This window comes from Callionymus lyra, chromosome 19 (assembly GCF_982586985.1).
Source record: "Callionymus lyra chromosome 19, fCalLyr1.hap1.1, whole genome shotgun sequence".
NCBI classification, from domain to species: domain Eukaryota; kingdom Metazoa; phylum Chordata; class Actinopteri; order Syngnathiformes; family Callionymidae; genus Callionymus; species Callionymus lyra.
The window spans coordinates 19,851,596-19,857,784 of record NC_141836.1 but is presented as its reverse complement, the minus strand read 5'-3'; positions in this window follow the sequence as shown (position 1 = coordinate 19,857,784).

Genomic DNA, 6,189 nt, shown 5'->3' with positions numbered 1-6,189 from the left:
TATTTTTATGAATATAGAGTATATCTTAGCTGCATCTAATATAATATTAAAGGTTGCTTGTCAGACAAGGGCCACAAAAGGTAATCGATATTATCTTATTAATTTTTTTGTAGTCGTGTGTGACTGCGATTTTGTTCATTTTCTTTTCTTTTTCAAACTAAACAATGTATGTAGTGATTGTATTCATTCTTAAAAAAAAAGAGAAGGGAATTGTTCAAACCAAATGTAGGTGCAGAAAATCGTCTGACAGGCTGTATCATTTTAGAAACCCGGGTGTATATAATCTAATGTCACCAGTTTCATAGAATAACCCACCAAATCATGTCATGGATTTAAGCTTCTGCTTTACACTTCAAGTTTTGTCAACCTCTCAGGTTATCCTGGTGATTTTTTATTGTAGCTTTTGGATTCTATTCATTCATAGTCTTGTTCTTTTCCACACACTTTTCCTCTCATCTGTCATTAAAAGGCATTGAAGACATCTAAATCATCTAAACAGCTCTCGGCCTGTTTAAGCATAGATTTTTTTTTTTCTTGATACCCAGTGACTGTACAGCTATGTAGCTGCCTAATCCAGGACGTTTTTTGTAAACCCCTTAATGAAGAACACATCGTTGTGTCGAAGAAGCTGTGGACCCTCTTTTCTAAGGTCTCAATCGCACAATGGGGACTTACTCAACGGCACTGATGGGGAGAAATTCGCAAGAAGGATTTTGTCCTATGGGAATTTGTGATTTTTCTTTTTTTATTATTATCATTTCCCCTGGACCGTCTTATGGCTTCAGCAGCACAAGCAGCTTTTACCCTCTCAGAAGCTGCGTGCAGGAGTCTGGTCTTCCCAGGCGGACAGCTACTCATGAGGGAGAAAGACAAGAAGCACTCAAAGCTCCTGGTTTATCCATGCTGGTGGTGTGCTCACAGCTGCAACCCAGTCTCTCCTCCAGTCCAACTGATAACACCTTATCTGAACACACCAGTTGGCACGGTGGCTCCTATGGCCTTACTCAGTATTTTATTCATGTAAGCTGGACTTTTTTCCACTTGTGTTTTGTGCAAACTCTATTAAACCAGGGCGTATGTTAGGTAAGCTAGTGAACCGTGTTGAGAGCTACTGTGGTATGAACACTGTAATAGAATGTAGTCTTTTTCTGATATTGTTTCAAATATTACCCACAGTATACAATGTATTTTGACTTTTCTATAAAAATCCAGCGGCCATATGTTTGGCTTACTTGAAAAAGAAAAATCAATAAAAAAAACATACCGTTGTGCACTCTGACTCCACTGTTGTTAAAACAACATTTAACATGACGTCTTTCCTATTCATCACAATGACGGCATGTCTAACACAGTTATCGATATTTTAAAGCTTGTACTGAACCGCATTTCAGCTTGGATCATAAAACTACTTTTATGAGACAATTGTATTACACACAGACAAAGAGATGGACAGAGAGACGATGATAGTGAGGTTTGTGCAAGCATGTACTTACAGATGAGCGATCGACTGGACTTTATTTATTTGAATCATCTTGTCCCTTACTTCAGTATTGTGTCGGAGCTTTTTAATCGTGACCCTTTAAATTAAACACATTTTTGTTTTGAAGACACATTACTCATGTAGATAAACCAGAAACCGTTTCCTTCACCTGAGAAACATCTATAATCTTCGGAAAATTATGTCACAACACGATCTGGAGTTTATAATCCATGTGTTTGTGTCTTCTCGTTTAGACTATTGTAACAGTTTATTTTCGTGTCTACACAAGAAGGAGCTGTCTCGCCTGCAGTTGATACAAAACTCTGCAGTGAGAATTCTGACCCGTTCTAGTAGAAGAACTCACATTTCTCCGATCCTTAAAACTCTTCACTGGCTGCACTGGCAGTTTCTTTCAGGATCAACTTTAAAATTCTGGTTCTTACTTTCAGATCTATTCATGGTCAGACTCCTCCTTACATCAGTGATCTGATCAAGCCTTACACCCCAGCGCGGGCTCTGAGGTCTGTGGATCAGAATGTGCTGTATGTATTTTAGCTGTGTATTGTTTTTGACTGTTGCACGATCTATTTATTTTTGGTTAAGATGGTGTGTATTTACACTAGCAGCATCTTTTCTGTGAGCAAACACAATTATACAGTTATTGGTTGTGTTTTGGGTGTATGGTGGCACAGTGGCACAATCGCCTCACAGCAAGAAGGTTGCCGCATTCACTTCCAGGTCTGGAGGAAGCCCATTTGTGACCTTTCTGTGTTTGTATGTTCTCCCCGTGTTGCGTGGGTTTACACCGGGCACTCTGGTTTCCTCCCCCCAGTCCAAAAACATGCAGAGGTTGATTGAACTTGAGGAAATTGTCTGTAGGTATGAGTGTGTGTGTGAATGGCTGTCTTTGTGTGCCATCAGTTATTTTCTAGTTTTTTCCTTCCTTTTTCTATTTGTTTTTCCACTATTTTCATTAAAGCAATTGAGGCTAAACAAACAGGAGAGAGTTTGTTTAATGGTGGCTGTGAAAGTAGTGGTCGACAAGTGTATTAGTGTAACTGCACTCCGCAAAATGATATTAGTCAGTTTCATTCTAGTATTTGTCATCGTTCAAGTGATGGTGGTAGTTGTACCTCATTCATGTCTTTAGTTCCAGCTGAGCTAATAGTTTCCTGCAAAACCTAAACAGCCTCTTCCTCTCATTCAAAGACAAACTTCACTTCACGCCAGGCTCCTCAAATGTAATTATTAGCCACCAGGCGGCTCTTAAGCCCGGATCTGTGCGGTGCGGTGCTGCGGCTCAGCGCTCCTGTCAGAATTCTCATTAATAAGACCAAGGAGTGCTGCTTTTAGATAACAGTCCAGAGTTGTGACAGCTCCAATAACCTAGTTCTCCTCGGAGTGTGTGAAATCCTTTGAAGTGTGCGAGAGAACCCTTGTGTGGCTGTCAAGTGACATGTGGACAGGAAGTACAATTATCAACGTGTCTTCTTATTTGAATAAATAACACGGCTTGTTTTTCACTTGTGTACTGTGCTTTGATGTTTGACTCATTTATCCCATCATTTCTGTTTTTTTTAAGTATTCAAAAGGACTTTTTATTAGGCTACCATTGACATAGACATATTTTTTATCATCATTTAAAGCCCAATGAAGTATTTAGTAACGTTGAGAAATTATTGATTACTAATTAAAACCGAAAGAGAAAATCAATGCCATGTCCAAAGTCTGACCGGGGGGCAATTTGCGGCCTTTAATTACCCCTTATGTGTCATGGAGCCTCAGTCCAAAAATATATCATTGGATGCTTCAACCCATTGTTATCCACAAAAGTAAAATACACAACAATTCTTCACTTTTAAATACTGAATAATTTTTTTCTGTTTTTGTTTTTTGGTTCTATATAATTATTTGAGATTAATATATATATATTAATCTCAACCATCTATTGAGAACCATCGATCCTTGGACCTGAAGTTGCTGAACCATTATTCTGGATATATATCATACAGTGGTGGTGCAAGGTCATGTGTGTAAAGCCTGGAGGAACGGGGCCATCAGTCACTTTAACCTTGCAGTATTGCTAACCTTAAAGCCCATGCCTATGATGAAAATATTACCTGCATAAAAAAAAATATTTTTAACTACAGAAAGCACAAACAAAATAACAACTGCAGATGTAAACACCATGTTGACTCAATATCAAACTGTAGTTCCAGAATAAGAGCCTCATTTTTTTTAAGTAATGTCACTTTTCCCAGTACGTTTCCAGGATATACTAGATATAAGTGGCTATACTAGCACTTTGTTCCACCCATGTTCCATGTAGATCAATATTTGGACACAAAGAGTATCAAATTAGATTCTACATTAAAGGCTATTTTAGTCATGCTGGCTCAGACTGAGGGAGGATATATTGGATTCAGATAAGACACTACAAATAACCGCACAGGAAATACAGGAGTATTTGTCAGCCAGCAATAGAGGTGACCTTTCTCTGCAACCACCTCCTGCCCTTCAGGCTAATACGGATGTTAACCACAGATTTGGGGGAGAAGGATGTCCGAGTGCTTTTCCTGAGGTTCATGTTTCTATAACAGTGCTTGTGCCGTTTCCACTTATCCAGAACTAGTGATTAAACCATTTAAAGTGAGCTAATATCAAATAATCTCTCCCTCAACATAATACCTTACATATATAATCACACAGGTAGATAAAAATGTAACTCTAACTTTAGTTTAATATTTAAGTCAATTGGAATTAAATAGAAATAAAGTGATAAGATGGATGAAAAAAAAAGACTTAATAAAGAAAACATTCTAGGTCTTGAAAACAGTGGAAATACTTGTTTCAATTTTGTCTTTTTAATATTTATGTATGTCACCATACAACACAGCAAATCTTCAAGAGCAACACATGACATATTTACATGTGTCCGTAGGTCAACAAAGAGAACAAGTTAATAAACGTTGTCATTAGCATTAGACTAGCCCATCGCTAATGGATAACTATCAGGCTAATAATGCTAATGCATCTATTCTATGAATAGTGGTTTGTGTTAACATACATAGGGAATACATAATGTAACTCATTTCTATTTGAGGAAAATATTACTTATTTTTATATTGTTTTTTCATTCTATCTATTTCTATCTATGTATATCCTGCAATAAAATGTTGTCTAAAATATTAAAAGTCTTTTCATTTATTATTCATTTTATCAATTTTCCTTATGTTTTCGATTAACGTAACCAACGTTGCCCACTGCTGCATATAAAATCAATGTCAGCCCATCACAGCAAGTCGATATATTGAAGGAAGTGCTTGCAACTACAGTATATTTATATTTCATCCAAGGGCTTTTTACATTAAAAATAGACGAGCAGTTTGATCTACCTGCTTTGATCGGGAGTCTTGAATAAGCGTCAATGTCTGCGCTTGTTTACCGTCGACCCCTGCTGAACATTTGAGACAAGGTTCCAGCCCACTTTCTTCCAGACGGATACAAGACCTTTGTTTAGCAAACACAGCCATCAAGACAACATTGACAGAATGTCAGTGCGACCACAAAAGCCCCGTAATGTGCTATTGACTCATATTGTTCGGCGCGAGAGGAGTCTCGAAGGAGCAGTCAATCATGAAAATCAGACCAGCGATTCTGCTTTTGCTGAAAGATCATCTGTGTCATCTGTGTTGAGATAAAGCAGATTGTGAGCATAAATTCCACACGGACAGCAACGCTGAAGGGATCGAAAGATATTATGAAAACCTGGATAAATGGGGAAAACAAGCTAAATGGAGATTGGTTGCAGATTAAAAAATGAATGGATCCACATGGTGACACATCAGAGGGCCCTGAGGCGAAACATTTAAACAAATCACATGAATTGTCACTGTATATGACTGGAGATTAGTTGCAATTGTCCTGAAACTAGAAACATCTTTTCCTTCGTTTTTCTGAACTGTAAGGATATCACAACTTTACTGTAATCTAGATTTAACACACATTTTTGATAACCTTTCATATTAAATTGCCTCTCTTTAGAATCCACTTGTTCAGGTCATGTCAAGTGCACACTCACACTGAGAGATACAAAACAATCTCTCGATGGTGCCAGCTAGTCAAGGACAAGCACAACATCTGTGCAAGCCAACTGATAAACAGATTCTCTCTAGAAGATCGAACTGCCCTATAAGATTAAAAAAGACACAAACATTTTAAGAAGAATTTAAGTAAGAAGTAAGTAAGTAAATTATATTTGTAGAGTCTTTTCCAGACTAGGGTCACAAAGAAAGTTAAAAGATCAAGATAACACCGAGAACAACACAGAAAATCATGGAAAATCCTGCACGAATAAAAATGTGTTTCCAGACCTAGATTGTTTATTTATCATAATTTATTTATCAAATCATTCAAAACTATATTAAAACAAAAAATATAGCTAACTTTTTTAGATAGCCTTGTACTTTTGGAAGAAATGAACTTTTACATTAGCTCAGCTCAGCTCATAAATCTAAATTTTAAATGAAATCACTCAATCTGTTTAAGTAGTGTATCTATCTACATGTATAACACCCCCCCACACACACGTAAACAATAAACACACACGCACAGTATACAGAGAATGAGAAATGCTATAAAAGGTTTATACGTTTCTATTTTATTGAACAAAGAAGGCGTTCGTACATTCATTGTTTATTGGCTGCATA